Below are 18,069 nucleotides of genomic sequence, written 5' to 3' on the forward strand. Positions count from 1 at the left end.
TTAAATCTAATGAACACCCAGATAAAATAAACCTTTAGTCTCACATTAAAGGAACACATAAAAAAGCAAGCGGGTGCTGGGGAGACACACGGCGTTTCATGAACACTGCCCATGTAGGTCACCCACGGTGGTGCTGTTTAATTGCCAGGCCCCCTCCCAGAGGCACTGACAACAGCAAATAGCTCAAGACTGATGACCCTTTTCATATTGTTTCGTCCCCAGGGCTTTTTCTTCATTGTTCTTAATTGGAACTGATCAACGTGTGGTCACTCAGCTGGATCAATCCACATCTCATTTGCTTCACTTTTCTCATAATAATGAGTGAATGCAAAACAAAAGCAAAGATAATTCTACCCCCTTTAAAAAAAAAAAAAAAGCACTCGGTGTAGACATACTTCAGGCAATGTCCATGGCTCTAATGGAATTAAACCTAAAAAACCTAAAAAAAAAATTATTTCTTCTGAGACACTGGCCCACTGTATGTATTAACTGTGGCTCCAATAAGTAGCCTATTTCTGGATCAGGTGTACAGCTTATGATATTACTTGTAATACGATTTGCACCTCATTTTGAAGTGACTGATAATTTGGATTTAACCCACGTGTCATTAGTGGTTTCTTATTCTGTTCCCCAGGCCTGCTTTACAGTATCTCAGAGCATTTTTTAATGTATTTCTGAATTATCTTTCTGATCTTATTTTGAAATGGAAATTGTGAATGATAATTAAAAAATAAAAAGGTTCAAAAACAATCCTGGCATGAAATCTAGGTACAGCGTGAAAACAAAGGAGATCTTGTTTCAATCATGAGACAGAGTAAATTACTATACTGAATGGAAAGTATTATATAAAGCAGGTGCAAGTGTATATATGCAAATAGGCTTGTACGAATTCTGAAAGAGAGACACCGTCCTAATCATCTGTAACCACATTCCTGTCCACACTTAGAGGTAGGCATTATCAGTGGTGCTGATAAAAAATAAACTAGTGTTTCATTACATTTCTGTTTTTAAATGACTGGAATATTTGCTGTTTAGAAATGGGTTTCCCAACCAATACAGAGGACTTAGTTTACAGAAATCTTTTTTTTTTCACCCCAAGGCCTACTGCAACTGACACTTTGTGCAATTTGTCACTGAACTCTGGACCCTTCCTATAATTCGTGGAAGATAAATTATGCTTTTGAATCAGTCATTCTTCTCCTATATGTGACAATGATTAGTGAATCAAATACCACTGAAATATCCAGAGGATCTCAGAAAAAATAAACGCAATACATTGTCATCACGTCCACCTTTTGTTGCAATTGCTAGGTTCCATTTCTCCAATAAATGACAAAATAAATACATACAAAACTAAATAAATAAATAAATAAATAAATAAATGGATGGATGGGTTGCCAATTCCAGTCCTGGGGAAACACAGCCCAGCAGGATGTATAGGTCACACATAGATCATTAATTCCCAAAGTCTTGGAACAAAAGTAATTGTTTTATAAATTTAGCAAGTAATTTGTCCAATTGAGTCAAGAGGAGCCAACCCCGGTCCTGGAAGCCAGCAGAGTGGTCATGTTTCTATTTCAAATGATCTCTAAATTACTTACCCAAACAAATCACCTGCTTCAGTGGTCCCAGTGAGGTAATTCCACGTCTTTAGAAATTGATGATTTAGGGGTGAGATTTTAAACTGCAGGATCAAGCCTCTCCAAAATGAGGACTGCGACACCCTGATTTTGCAGTAATAACCATTCAAAACTTTGTTAATGTTTCAGACAATACATAATTATACAAAACTGTTAAATGCGTATTTACAACACATGCAGTACAACTAGCAGTATTCAGTGAGTATTTAGCAGTATGTGTACATCAACCATGCAAACACATATACTAACCACACTGAAGTGGATGAAAACATTCAACAGAAAACCTTGATGACAGATATTGTTTTAGTGTAACTTCCAAATGAAATCTATACAATATTCAGAGTTGTAAAAAAAATCATCCTAACCTTATTGTTACATTGTTTCAAATGGGATTTTCAAGACTGTCTAATGTCAGATTGCAAATATGAGTCAAAATGAGTTAATTCTAACAGCCAGACTGGATGTTATTCACCACAGAAACACTCTTTACAAGAAATGTCCATCAGTACATTCACTTGTAATCTCATTGTTTTCTGGGTTTGCAGACAGAAGGAATGATTCAAGATCGGAGGCCAATTATTTACATTAAAACTACACACTTATATAACACATATCACATGGTTTACTATATAAATACACAGTGTAATGCATGCAGAATCCTGTATTTTAATACCTATTCTTCAGAAATGCCTTTTTAAAACTTTGTACTTTCATTAAGTATGCAATAATTGCAAATACATAAGGAGTGTGACATTATATTAAACAAATAAAATAAACAATACAATTCAACTCAAATATTGTTTTATTTTTGAGTGATGTCTGTTTACACATTCTTTGCTATAAACCCTTTTTTGTGCAAATGTAATGTATTTGTATTAATTACTTTTCACTTTATTTCAAATTGAAACCAAAATGTATACAATGAGCACCAACTGCAACTATCTGACTGAAAGAGGCACTTAATACAGGGCAGGGTAGCCATGTGCTCTTCAGCGGAGACCAGCTGTAGATAATGTTCCTCCTCAGAGACCCTACACCATCTGACAATGCAGTGACATATGCTCGAGAATCCCAATGGGTACCAGTTTTTCTTTTTTTTCCAGTTTTAAGACTCTGCTGTTGAAATCATCAAGCAATGACACTATTTTGTTGGTGCTTTTCTTTGTTTGTTTGTTTGTTTGTTTGCCTTTCTGAAAGTGTTGCATTTTAAATTGAGGCACAACAACATCACAACATCACGGTGCTAAAAAAACATTACACCTCAGCTCCTTGGCATTGTCTCTTTAGGTAATGCACTGCCTGCTTCTCAGTATTCTCTTTCACTGTTGGTTCCCAAACATTTACTTTGATAACCCATTACCTTGATGGATTCCACAGTAAGTAAGTTAAGAGCAATCACAAATTAACCAATAACCATTTCCCATTGCCTCCCTTGTTTTGCTGTTGATTCCAGTTCTTCTTACTAGTTAAAGACACCATTTCCCATTTACCTTTCACGATTTCATCCCCCCTGCATTTTTAAACAATTCCGTGTTTCAATTTGAACAAGCAATGAGAAAGACATTAGGTTTATACATGTAATTCATTAAACGCACAAGGCAACATCAAGATCATCATATCACAAATAGGCTTCCTTATTACCTTAGTCATTAAATGCTGAAAAATAGCATGACTTGATTTCTGTGGGGGGTTGTGAAAGAGGGATTAGTAATGAATACACCAATTCAATACACAATTCTGATTCTATAATGTATATACATGTAAAAGCACAGCTATTCTATATTAATAACTACAAATATGGTATTTTATCAAACCAGGCACAATTAGTAATAATGTATATAGTAAAGGTATCAATAAAAGTTTAAAATGTATATAATTGAATGAGAGATTAGTTATTTAAACTAAATCCCAGAGGATACTTTTAGAACTGTATCAAAATAAATTCAATAAAATATAGAATGAGAGAAAGCATTTTGCACTTCTTTTGCCATTATGTAAGAAGTGATGAAAAAAATACCCTTTTCTTCTGTATGGGTCAATACTGACCTGTGCATCTTGTACAAGAGACAGGGCAGCATCTGCTTAAAAATAATTGACACAAGTATGAATTAAATACCATAAAATATACGGTACGTTTTACATCAAAGGCCGCTTCAGACACACCTGCAAATATTTGAAGCCCGGACTTCCCATTGCCAGGTTGTAACCCACCAATCGATCTCCCTATTCATGTCTTAAACTTCCCCTCTTCCGCTGTTTTAATTTCTGACATCGGGGCAAGCCGAGTCTAAACAGCCCCGCAAGTGTTTGCAAGGATGACAGCTTGTATGTCTAAAGCCCAAGGGAGGCAACGCTCCCGATTGTTAGTAGGTTTTGTTCTTGGCTGACATGCCCCAGTACCGCTTCTTTATGCAGACACTAACAGGTTGTGGATCACTGATCTGGAAAAGAGTGCGGAGCAACTGTCATCTTTTCACTGTCAAACAAAGTTGTACGGAATTCATTTTCTACACATTAATATTAAATGTGACATTTTTCATATTCAACCTTCTTTTTGTATAATGCTCATATATTATGTATTTGTTAAAGCGAATTCATACATGTCTGGAGAGGGGTAAACCCGGGTTCTTTCTTTCTTTCTTTTATAATGTAAAGGAAAGTGTGCACAGGGTTTGTCACTCTCCCACTACACAACATCTAAGTATGGAGTACAGGGCCCTCAAAATAATATTATGATTGTGCCTACAATAGTCAAGTCTTCAAAGATTAATCACATGCACATCGGTTCTGCATTGCCTGAAAAGATAACTTTGTAAGATAGGAAGGTATTCCTTGTAAATTATATTTTCTCCGATAAACAGTACAAAATAAAAAGATCTGGGTATTAAAAATGGAGAATATAGATCCCAGAGTAAACAAATAAACAAACAATGCTCTGATAAAATGTACAACCTTTTTTTATATATAATTATGTATTTATTGGCAACCTATAATCACTAAAGTATACTGCGCTCTAGACAACACAAAGTAAACAAGATCTGCCTTTGATTACATCAGTAGAGGTTTGTAAGTGCACATAGCAAGCACTGCTCTTGATTAACAACTACAAATCATTTTATTAAGAAATACACATTATAGGGCCTTATTAAAAATTTCAATTAAATACAAGACACAAAAGTAAACAAGAAAACAATAGTCCAATCTCAGTTTAGCTATTAATTACTGATACCACTCATACACTTTATAAAGGCCGATTATGGCAGCTCACCATCTGAAAAATCTTTACCAACATAGAAGCCACATCAAAATAGACTTATTCATTCCTTTAGAAGGCCCTGTCACGTAGACAGGCAAATGAGAAAACAACATTGTGACTCGGCAGACTCACAAAGATCGTGTTTCTTTTTCAGATTTTACAATTTCATGACTAGGATCTAGAACATGCACTTGTCTCAACATCTGTCCAAAACAAAAGAATGATAAGGTTTACCACCAAAATGAATGACTACCTGTCAGCATTGATTATTTAGCCACTAGATCCCCCCATGGCTTTAATGTGTTACTCACAGTCCTTTCCAACAAATGCAAATTATGTACAGAGAAATTACTTGGTTTATCATTGGAAGAAAGAGCAGTTTCAACATACAAGGCATTGCACTGCATTCAGATCATCATATCACTATTGTTATTGAAACACATTCACCACCTGATTTATTAAGTTGTATCCATCAAAGATATACATATTTCCAATAACAGTATACTAAAGATATTGCTGAATAATAATTAGGGGAATCTCCTTTTTAAACTACATAATAAAATACTAGTCTAATTGTCAGCCATGCAGGATGCAAGTCCTAACAATGCGAGTATGTCCGTGGCAGCAGATCCATGGGGTCAGCAGAAGCTGTGCAGAGGGCTCGATATGAGACATCAATAGGTTAATAACTCAAAGAACACACAGTGAGATAAACGGTACATCCTGATCTTTGCTGATAATACAGCAGGACTCTCCATAGGACTGTTATAATGAGCGGGTGTCGAGGGAACGGCAGAGATCAATGAGAGCCTGGCTAAAGTCATAGGGGAGAATAATCTCCACTGTTGAACTGGATCAAGAGAGACCTTAAAACAGCAGAAGGTGAAGACATTACAAGAGGTTGCGATGGTATGTGGATTAGGCCAGGCAATTGATGTCCACTCAAGCCAATGGATTCTGTTTCTTCCAAACTGCGGCTTTTTACTAGATTGAGCTGTCCAAGGAATTACACTACACATAGATGTGTACAGTAAATGCACTCACTGCATTACCTGAACCAAGGGAACAATCCTCCCTTTACTGATAATAGATTGTAGCATATGCCTCACAGAGCTGGTTGGTTTGTGCACCATGAGTAATCAGTGCATCAGACAGCAGTGTAGAGGCAGCCATGGTGGGACTCCAGCGTGTCTCTGTGGAGAGAGGAGATCCTTCCAGAAGAACAACCATCTCTGCAGCACTCCACCAATCAGGCATGTATTGTAGTGTGCTCTAGATAACACAAAGTAAACAAGATCTGCCTTTGATTACATCAGTAGAGGTTTGTAAGTGCACATAGCAAGCACTGCTCTTGATTAACAACTACAAATCATTTTATTAAGAAATACACATTATAGGGCCTTATTAAAAATGTCTAATTAAAAATACATGTTTGTTTATTCACAAGAATTTCAATTAAATTTCAATTAAATACAAGACACAAAAGTAAACAAGAAAACAATAGTCCAATCTCAGTTTAGCTATTAATTACTGATACATGTCCACGGTATGGACAAGACCCCATACATTGACCAACACGACCACAGCAAGTCGCAAAGCTAGGAGTGTATCACAGCTGGATCACATCCTTTAGCTTATTTACACTGTATTCACCTGGGATGCTGCAGATCATGATTGCAAGGTCATTAATTGATTGCGAATGAATATGTGCAAGTTCATGACCAGCAACTGGCTCCCTAGGATCCTCAAAAAAGAAAAAAGGATGAGATTCTTGGATCGACGAGCAGCTAAAAACCTTTCATATATTCCTCTATACAGTAAACAAAATAAGATAAGTCAAAAATATGTGGAGCAAACAGGAATCTGAAACATGCTTAAAATAACATGAATCTAACTATATGTTTAATAGGAAATATGTCTAAACTCACATGTTTTGACTTTAAGATGGTGTTTGTAACATGTTGTTTGTTTCAGACACAGAAATATAGCCTGTGCTCACGACTTGTATAACTCCCCACTGTTATATAGCCGTTTAATGTCTGCATCAAATCAGGCACTCCAAAATCACTGCACCCACGCTAAATGTTTTTGAATTGCTAAGGCAGGTAATCCAATTTCTTAAAACAGGGGCATTTTAACATTCTAATTATCCATCGGCAAACATTATAATGACTTTATTACTGATTACGCACTAATTGGCAAGAGCCAGTTCTGAAAGCTGCTGTTCTTCCACACTCCTCCCCGGATGTCTCACTCTCTCTCTTTTTTGCCAACAACCTCACGAGCAGGAGTTAATTTTGTCTTTAATTACTCGCCATATGGCTTTTTTCCCAAATTACTGCTGTTCATTATTCAGCATTCCTCAGGGCAGAGGGTGTGTTCTCGGGCTCAAGCCTCTTCCTCCCTGCGTTCTGTCGCTTCTGGCACGTGTGCCAGGCGCCTTGCTGACTGTGTTGATGTGTGCAGATGCCGCCTCTTCTCACCTGCTCTCCAGTGTCACCCCCACACTGATAATGTCATCACAACACGCCTGCGAACGCATGACCAGATATGCAGATTTTGTTAATGAATGGCACTCTCTCTCATTTTTTTTCTTCTCTTCTTCCAATTCACAAAAGACAGCCCTCTGTTAACTCCTCTAATGAGGTCCTTAAGCACAGCCTTGGTGGTGCAAAATATGGCTCCATTAATGGACAGTCTTGGAATAGAACTTGGAAACTAACCGAATACTTCACACTATTTCCCCCATTTTGTGCTGATTTCCCCTCAATAGAGTCAAAGTTAAAATGACAAAAAACAGTTATAGTCAAAGACAATGTTTTTTCTAGTCAGTGGAAATGCTGAAAAAAAGAAAAAAAAAAAAAAAAAACAACTTCTGATTCCAACATATTATTAGGCAGGTGGTCATAATGTTATGGCTGATCGGTGTATGTTTATACAACCCCATTTAGCCTAGCTAGAATGATGAGAGATTGTATTGTATTTCAGATTGTGAACAAGAAGACTAGGTCCAGAAATTAAACCTGCTAACTCTGGAGTACACCTACAACACCAGCTTGTATGTTACATTAGAAAAGGGAACCACAGAACTGGAAAGACAACTATAATCCTGTGTAAAGTGACTATGGTCACATTCCCCATGGCACCGGATTAAAACTCAAGAGATATACAAGTCCACAGTTTGTTAAAGCTCAAAAAAAGTTGGCAGTTTTCCCAAAAATGAAGAGAAAAGCCATTTGATTAAGAGATGGGGTGGGGGGTAAAAAAAAATATTCTAAGGTTCACAATTACTAGACTTTTTTAGAAAGCTCTCTCGTTTGATATTTCTTAAATCTAAAGCTGTTTAAAATTGACCTTTGCTGCTAGATCATAAATAAAACTACTCCCAACTACTCCCTAGGCACCAATTAGTAATAAGGGTACTTTTTCCTCACCCCCAGCCTCCCCAGGTTTGCAGAAAGGGGTAAAAACAGATGTGGTCTTTGGCCCTGTGTTTATACACAGTTGCTAATCCAAACCTTGGCCCTGCTCCCCTGCAGTTATTTGATCAGTTATGTCTCATGTGTAAAGAGTACTTTGCACTGAATTACTTAAAAAAGCAAACACAATAGAAATCAACAGTATTAAAAAAAGATATTTTGATGTCATGCAATTTGGGGATGAAAAGAAAAAAAAGATTCAGATCTAGCATTAAAAGGAAAACGTGACAGTTTTTCTGACCATTTTAATTTTGTAATGAGAGAATGTTTCTTAGAATGCAATTAGAACTTGATCCAAGACTGCAATATTGAAAATACTCTGCTTTATGGTGTTATAAATAGCATTGGCACTGTTTTCTCCTTGAGGAACAAAGAGAGAACATTACAAAATGTTGTTGTAAGCACTCCCTCCTTTGATTTGGTTGACTGACCACATGTTAATTAAAATTATTTCTTTGGAGTTGGCAGATTAGCTCTCAGAATTCATGAACTACTGTTTTCCAGGACATATAATCCTTATGGATTTGTTTTCCTCTGTTCAATCTTCTCCTGGCTCAAGCCAAATAATTAAAACATAATAATGATTTTATTCAGAGTAATTACTACACCACCATTTACCAGGCACAAAATCACTGCCATTCAGTGAGTGATAAGAACTCACAGCACAATACGTTTGATCAATATTTAATATCTACTGTTTCCAGTCTCACTTAAACTTCATTAATAACACAGGAAATAAGTTTAGAAAAAAATGTATTTTTTAAGGATTTTTTTTTCCAGATTAACTGACTCCTGCTAGCATTTGTCAGAGCTGCGCAGATAATTAAATCAATACTCTAGTTACCAGCATCTAATGACGATAGTGTTGCTATTGGCTAGGACTATTCATCAGAACAGAATGCACTAAAGGTATTTCCAATACCAATCGACAGAGTGAAATATTATTCCCAATTTGTAGTCTTTTTTTTTTTAACATACTCTTTCAAGCTGCGATGGATAGCGATCAGCCTAGCAATGTCTCAATTTCACACTGGGTATTGATGTTTCAATGTTGCCACGCCTTGTAGGACAATATATGACTTTGCAGAGATGTCACATAAGAGTCAATGCTAGGAGTAACTGTTTTAGTAGCTATACTCCCGGGATCTTTTTTTTTTTATTTCCCAGATGGGTACTGTACTTTCTACTACCCTCCTAAACTCAACATGTAGAGGATTCCTCCAAGGACCAATTTTAATGCTTAGTAAGATTCTCAAAAATATGTTATGTATAATTGTCCATCTTTACCATGAATTCACCAACTATTACTCTATTTGAACACATACTGTGACACTTGTTTTTATCTGTAAGCTCGATATAAAAAAACATTTAAATATACAGCATCCTACTGGGTACCAAACAGATATCTAAAAAATTAATAAACAAATCAAATAAATCCCTATGATGTTAATGTTTATATCAATCACGTCAGCGACTTGATCCTGCTAGTGAATAAAAACCAGGGACTGAGGAGTCAATCACATTTCTTATTTAATCTGTGCCCACTGTATGTGAGGATACCAATTTTCACAAGGCAAGAAAATGGAGTTACTGTAGCCACACTGTTTCCCGCAGGATCTAATGGTAGGTATTAATGACAAGTCAATTAGACTCCTGCCACATCTTCTTGTCAGAGTCTGAGTCAGCAGGCACCTGGAAACATAACTCGTACCCAGAGCTTGGTTGCGCTTCCTTGTCCAAATGTGTCCTTCACAGACACTTTTGCAAATTGAACAAGAGTGCCTACATTCCTAGGACAACGATGCATAAGCTGTGAAATCAGGAGGTGCCAGCTGTGAGATTTGAAAATCTTAATTTAGTTCAAACAGAAGGTGCAACTGCTTTCCTCAGCCACAATACCCAATATCTAATGACAGGTTTTTTAATGACCTCCAGGTACAGTTCTTTATCCTCTGTAATGAATTCTGGGCCATTATAGGGTCATTGAAAACATCTCCCCATGACTACTTCTCTAGCAGGTCAATAGCTAATTTGTGTGACTCTGACTTCACACAATAAAAAGCAGAAGATAGTAGTAAATACAGGAGGAGGAATTGTGTATTCTTTGGTTTTTCACATTGGAGACTGAAAGTCATTTTCAGACTGAAAGTTTATCTTGAAAGACTGAACAATATTTCTTGTGATTAACAAGACCTTTTAGTCCTCTTCAGGGCCAAACAAGAGACGTTAATATATGTTGGATTATATTCATCAAGTTTAATTGCTAACAATGGAAGACCTTACCCTATAGCCACGATTGAATGGAACATTTATTTCTCCTGGAAAAAGGGAATGTAATTTTGAAAATCAGTTGTTTTGGAGCTCCTAATGAGATCTTGACAAAAACGATTAAATAGAGAATAAACCAAACAATTCCTTGAACAGATCTTTCTCCACTTTCTATGCTTTTCAATCTTCCATCTGTATTCAGAAACACACAGGTCTTAAGATAAGTTTGAAGAGATCACAGCTGGTGACTCAATTTTATCCCCCCACTGCTTTTTCACATACTAACTTGATATTTTAAAGCCCAGCATACCTTTTGCTTTCCTGTGAAAGCAGTAACAAACCTAGGTTTCATTTGCTCCAAGACAAACTGCTCGAGTTCATGAGCACATTTTGTACAGCACATAACAGTTTAACAGGGCATTAAAAAGCGATCGAGATGTGTAAAGGGCACAGTATACTGCCTGGTGTGTCTTGGAGCAGTAACGTTAGGCAGCCAGCCAAAAATTTTTTTTAAATAACAAATAAAATAGAGGTGAACTGGTCAAAGGGTCAAGGCATTTGCCTGCAGTAATAACTCGGGACCTTCACTGACTCCCAAAGCTGCATTTAATTCCCTGTTTACCAAGAGCACCTTCTGTTTCATTAGCAGCCCCCGCCCACTGCCTATAATCATTAGAATTTAATTTTGGTGAGGGGACTGCTTTGCCTGTGTGCAGTGCAGCCAATCGTTTGAAGAATGAATAACAGTCATTTTTATTAACCTAAAGAGCAAAATACCTAAATACCACCTCCGTGACTGCCACAGCATTAATATTGTTGCATTCAAATAGTATTGGCACTGCTGGCTTTCCACAGTAATTTAATTGAATAACGTTTGTCACAGAGGCTACCATTAAGAAAAAATAAATAATAAATACAAATAATTGTGAAATCGATTTTTTGGATATGCTTTTCAGCTCAATGGTTTCTTTGTGAATTAATCACAGTATTTTTTGGAAACTGAAAATAACGGCCGATTTAAACTTCAGCTCTTGAGAAGGGGTGGCATCATTTACCGCAATTCGATTGTCAGCTGATAAATTAATTGTTTCAGGAATGAGCAAAAATAATATCCATTTGACTTGCATTGTAAGTACCAAAGTATTAGTAGGAAAGAATTCTGGTCTCAGCTGTGGCACTTTAGAAAGCAACATGTCATTTTTGCTATGATACTTTGATTATTTGATAGAGCCTACTACACAGACTTGCCTATATGTTCTCTGAAAGTAGTTGCCTGATGATAGTTTATGTCAGAGTCCTTTCAACTTCCTATTTCTTTTCATTTATTTTAAGTGGATGCTCACAATAAATTCTCAGGTTGCAATTAATTTAGGGGTGGCTTTTATATTGCTTCCCACTTCACCGCATTCCCTTTTACTCCAGCGGCATGGCTGTTCAGACAAGCGCTCCCGTATTATATTGATTACGCATCATATTGGCATCCTTCAGCAAACACATGGGTATGAGCTTACTGAAGCAATCACACAGGCTGCATGCATTTTTAATGAGTCAACCCCTTGGAACAGACAAACCGACAGAACCAAGATACAGAGAGGAAATAAATTCTGACGAGCCAGATCATTGCCTTTCCACAGCAGTGTCTATTTCACAAATACCATTCAAAAGTACTATTGTGGAAGCAAATCAAGAGATGTTTTATATAATCCCAGGTTGAGCCTTGGTTAGGTCACGCTCTCACGTAGAAAACAAGAACTATGTGCTGAAGGACTGCTCACCAACTAAGGCAAGGATCCACTGGCCAGCTGACGTTGGCTATTGAGCCCCAGTCGATTACATTGATTGATAATGACAAGTCTTATCAATACCAGGGAATAATCTGGAGCTTTATTAACATCTCCAATTAGGCAAATAGAGAGGGACGAGATCAATGTGATATGCTCTTCCATGACAGAGAGAAGGACACGCGATGCAATGGGAGTGACTGACAGCTAGCGGAATGAGAACTGTGTAACTGACTGGGCTTAATTAACAGACGTTTTAATCAGTCCTTAACAAACTCCATCATCTGTCTCGTTAAGATGAAGGCATGTACCCCAGCTGCATTTACTGTTTTATTTATGGGTTTATTCAATGCATTTATTGCTCCAGGTCTGAAAATGAACCATCATTTATCAAACTACGTGCCTACCCTTAAAATAATACGCAGAACTAACATATTGAACATATAACAGCACTGAAAATAGGAAACAGGTAGAAGTGAGTTAGGATTATTTTAACACTACTTCTTTCCATTTGAGGTACTAGCACAACAATTCTGTAGATTCTACCTTCAAAAGGTGGTCAGCTATGAGGACATGCCCTTCTAAATTCTGGAAATGTAGATTCTTCACATATTCTGTCCAGATTTTATTTGGATTTTATATTGGCGGTTAATACTTCCTTCTGGGGAGATTACAATAGGACTCACTTTTGTGCCACTGCACTCAATTAAATACAGCATAATCCTTTTTAAAAGACAATTACTTGAATATTACCAGATTTGCAAAGGAACCGTGTAAACAAATGTAGAGACGGACTATTGCTTATGGCAGAATAATAATAGGTCCACAATTCTGAGAAAACAGATGAAGTTCTCCCAGGAGAAAACAGGTGGTTGCGACCTTATTGGATATCCCCATCGTGCTTCCTATTTATACTGCAGGGCCCAACAAGAATCTATCAAAGATTACTGATTGGATCAGAGGTTAGCTTTACTTAAAGAGGATTAGGAATTAGAGGTTTAATGGGAGAGTAACTAAATAAATCCCAAATATTGACAAAGAAGACTCACACAGCACCATTCCAGAGGTTTAAGCTTCACTGCGTTTCTGATGTTTAACAAGAAAATGTGGGAAAAGACACTCAATGCCAGCTTTTTCTTGACATTTGTGTCAAAAAGCAATTTAAACCAAGAGTGATCCCTGCCAAAACCACAAAATGCCAGAGCGGGCGCCGGCTTGCAGAATAAAGTCCAAAGCCTTTGATGTTCAGGGGCTTTAAACCTAATTTGTTATCTCAATCAAACCTTATAGAGCGCAAATTTGTGTCACAACACGCTCACTACACAATCTTCCAGTGTTACCATAGAAAGGAACATCACTTATAGAACGCTAAAAAGGGAAATCCAAGGATTGACATACCTTTGTACGACCACCTAAATGTGTTATGAACTCTACAACTACATCCTTAAAGGTTAAAAACTACAAACTGTAATAAAACAAAAAGAATAACCAAGCAGTTCGCATTACACCCTTCCTACATTCAAAAGGGCACTAGATGACAGTGCAGCATATCACAACATATGTCTACAGTATGAATGCATAGCAAAAAAGTAAGGTCAGCATCTCATTCCCTGGTCCTGCATACTTATATCCCCAAATCATTAAAGGGATGCATATTTGTACAACATGACAGAGAAGGTTTTTAAAGAAATTATATATATATATATATATATACACTCACCTAAAGGATTATCAGGAACACCATACTAATACTGTGTTTGACCCCCTTTCGCCTTCAGAACTGCCTTAATTCTACGTGGCATTGATTCAACAAGGTGCTGAAAGCATTCTTTAGAAATGTTGGCCCATATTGATAGGATAGCATCTTGCAGTTGATGGAGATTTGTGGGATGCACATCCAGGGCACGAAGCTCCCGTTCCACCACATCCCAAAGATGCTCTATTGGGTTGAGATCTGGTGACTGTGGGGGCCAGTTTAGTACAGTGAACTCATTGTCATGTTCAAGAAACCAATTTGAAATGATTCGACCTTTGTGACATGGTGCATTATCCTGCTGGAAGTAGCTATCAGAGGATGGGTACATGGTGGTCATAAAGGGATGGACATGGTCAGAAACAATGCTCAGGTAGGCCGTGGCATTTAAACGATGCCCAATTGGCACTAAGGGGCCTAAAGTGTGCCAAGAAAACATCCCCCACACCATTACACCACCACCACCAGCCTGCACAGTGGTAACAAGGCATGATGGATCCATGTTCTCATTCTGTTTACGCCAAATTCTGACTCTACCATCTGAATGTCTCAACAGAAATCGAGACTCATCAGACCAGGCAACATTTTTCCAGTCTTCAGCTGTCCAATTTTGGTGAACTTGTGCAAATTGTAGCCTCTTTTTCCTATTTGTAGTGGAGATGAGTGGTACCCAGTGGGGTCTTCTGCTGTTGTAGCCCATCTGCCTCAAGGTTGTACGTGTTGTGGCTTCACAAATGCTTTGCTGCATACCTCGGTTGTAACGAGTGGTTATTTCAGTCAAAGTTGCTCTTCTATCAGCTTGAATCAGTCGGCCCATTCTCCTCTGACCTCTAGCATCAACAAGGCATTTTCACCCACAGGACTGCCGCATACTGGATGTTTTTCCCTTTTCACACCATTCTTTGTAAACCCTAGAAATGGTTGTGCGTGAAAATCCCAGTAACTGAGCAGATTGTGAAATACTCAGACCGGCCCGTCTGGCACCAACAACCATGCCACGCTCAAAATTGCTTAAATCACCTTTCTTTCCCATTCAGACATTCAGTTTGGAGTTCAGGAGATTGTCTTGACCAGGACCACACCCCTAAATGCATTGAAGCAACTGCCATGTGATTGGTTGGTTAGATAATTGCATTCATGAGAAATTGAACAGGTGTTCCGAATAATCCTTTAGGTGAGTGTATATATGACTAACCATCCATTAAGCAAAATAAAAAATCCACATTAAGAACAGTTTTATCTCTTCGATGTCCAACCTAAAAAACAAAATACTGTGAAGCAGATTTTCAATATTTAATAACAGAAGTAATGTTAGCTTAATTTTGTTTATAAAGTACATCTACTTATTCCATAATACTAGATCAAATGAAGTATTTATTAATTACAAATTATTTGACCGAGTTCTGGACAAAACTATTATGAAGACATGGTTTCCCCTACCGAAAAAAGATTGGGCAAACTTTGCTACTGAAGTTAACCTCAGTAAATTTGTCCTCTTATAGAAATCTCAAGTGTGATAATCACATTTGAATTGAATTGTACATTAATTAAAATGGGTAGTTATCAACTGACTTCCAAAGCAGTCCTGTTATAGGAGGCTTCAAGCTAATGTTCCCTCAACCTGCCTCCCAAGTTAAATTGTTTTATGATTGATGATGTTCATCCTCAAAGAGCCTCATTCCTCTTGGTGCCATCTGAAGTAGCTTTTGCTTGTCCTTCACTGAAGAGTTGAACTTACTCTGTAAGCTACTGCCCAATCCTGCAATCTGTTGAATACTAAAATAAACTTGGCAGGGTTAGCTGGGAGCTAGTATTAGAAGCTTTTCACTGCTAACGCCTGTAATTAAAGAACAAATCCATGGATAACGTTCGAGCTGGCATAGTAGAAAGACCTCCATCAACAATCACACTATTGACTATTGTTGCGGATAAAGGATGATAATCAACAATGAACATGCACTGACAAAGCATGCTTCTGCAGGCTGTGATGATTATGTGGAGATTAATAATGTTAATGACTGTGATGTTAATATGGGAACTGATAAGGCCTTAACGTTGCATCCTGGCTAAAAAACCTTGCCACTCAGATAATTTATGAATTTGTATAAAAACCTGACAAGTACTTACGCAGATCCAGATAAATAGCACAAAAGCCCATTTAAAAAAGTCTTAGTTTTAAATTTTCTCCCAGTAGCATAGCAATAGCCTTAACAAATGAATAAGGCTCGATTTATTCGATATTGCCCAAGGGCAGGCAAAGCCATTCCACTGGAGAATTAAACAGGCTACATTACCCCTGAATTTTCCCTTAAATGCATAGAAACATTAGATCAAAAGTCATGACACTCACTTTAACAAATCTTGCAAAGCCGAGTAATTAGAGGTATCAAAAGATTAACTATCCAGTAAGTTGATATTGGATAATTACCGTGGAAATGAGTGGGTAAGCAAGAGGAGCAGTGGGTATTTAGAATAGTTTCATTTTCCCAACCTGCCTAGATATTTCCATTCTGTCATATGGGCAATCTGAGCCTCAAAAAACACCTACAGATTAATACAAAAATATTTCACACAGCAAAATGAGATCAAATTAAATGGAGTTGATCAAACACACAAGTGGGACTTCCTGTGCCGCTCTAGTGATCTCTCTTGAAGTTGGACGGATCAGTGTTGTTTTTGCCCTCCTCAGGAGATTATGAAATTGCTGGACTGCATACCATACCTTGACCCACAAAGACAATTTTCCCTTGATTAGAATCAAAGCCCTTAAAGCCACTGTCATTCTGCAGAGAGAAATCTTTTTAAGAAAGATTATTCGGTGCTCAGTGAGGTTTTACAGGGGATTAAAGTGGGCTCCGGCTACTAGATTAAAATGTAATCTGCTAAAAACTTCAACCAATCTTTAAACACGGGCAGAACAATGGCTTTGAATGCGAGCACGCACCACGGTTTGTCTGGACTTCTCACAGGTCGCAGGTCTACGCTGTTCAATAGTTTTACACCATAACGCCACGTCAAAAAGGCTGACTTTTCAGTTCTTTCCTCATAAACACTTTCTTGTATCATTTTAATGACTTTATTCTCACACTGATATGAAATGAGAAATCCCATCAAGCAGAATATGTGAAGCAGGTCCATTAAAAAAAAAAAAAAAATTAGGAAAGACCTCCCAAAGATGCTTCCACAGATCTCACCTTTGACATGGTGTTTGTAATCTTTAGAGATGGATTCTTTGTGCTTCTTTAGTCCATCTCCGGTCTGTTCTTCTTGCAATGCATTTAGCTCATTGCCATTTTAACATTTTCAGTCTTTCCTTTATGTCCTTACTTTCGTGTGATATTGGATCCATTTATGTATTGTTCTATCTCTTGTTATTCCAAGCATACACCTTGTCATGCTTCTTAGTTTGGAGTTTTACATCCATCCATACATGCATATAATATTGATTTCAATTAATAAATGTTCACACACACTCTCAGAAAGAAGGGCTGCTAAATGGGTGAAGCTGATGAAGAGCTGAATGATAGGAAATTAAACCAGGATGTACAAAAGAATCATTAACTTGCACTCCACACACCCCGCATAAATCATGAAGCCATCAATCACCCAGGCCTTTAAATATTAATAGGTGGTGTGCACATCTTCACAAGCAATGTGGCCCATGTTTAATGTTAATGAAGAACATGGAAAAAGTCCACATAACTCCTTAACCTTGATACTGGAGTTCTGTCCTACTGAAAACGGTTATATTGGAATACAGCACAGGGGCAACCATGGTAAATGCCTTGAAACACAGTAAACCACAGTAAGTGCAGAACACCTAAATGACCAAGAGTGTAGATCTGGGTTGAATGTAAACCACCAATCTCAATGCCAGAAAGTGTTTGTGGCC

Source organism: Amia ocellicauda, chromosome 5 (genome assembly GCF_036373705.1).
Source record: "Amia ocellicauda isolate fAmiCal2 chromosome 5, fAmiCal2.hap1, whole genome shotgun sequence".
NCBI lineage: Eukaryota > Metazoa > Chordata > Actinopteri > Amiiformes > Amiidae > Amia > Amia ocellicauda.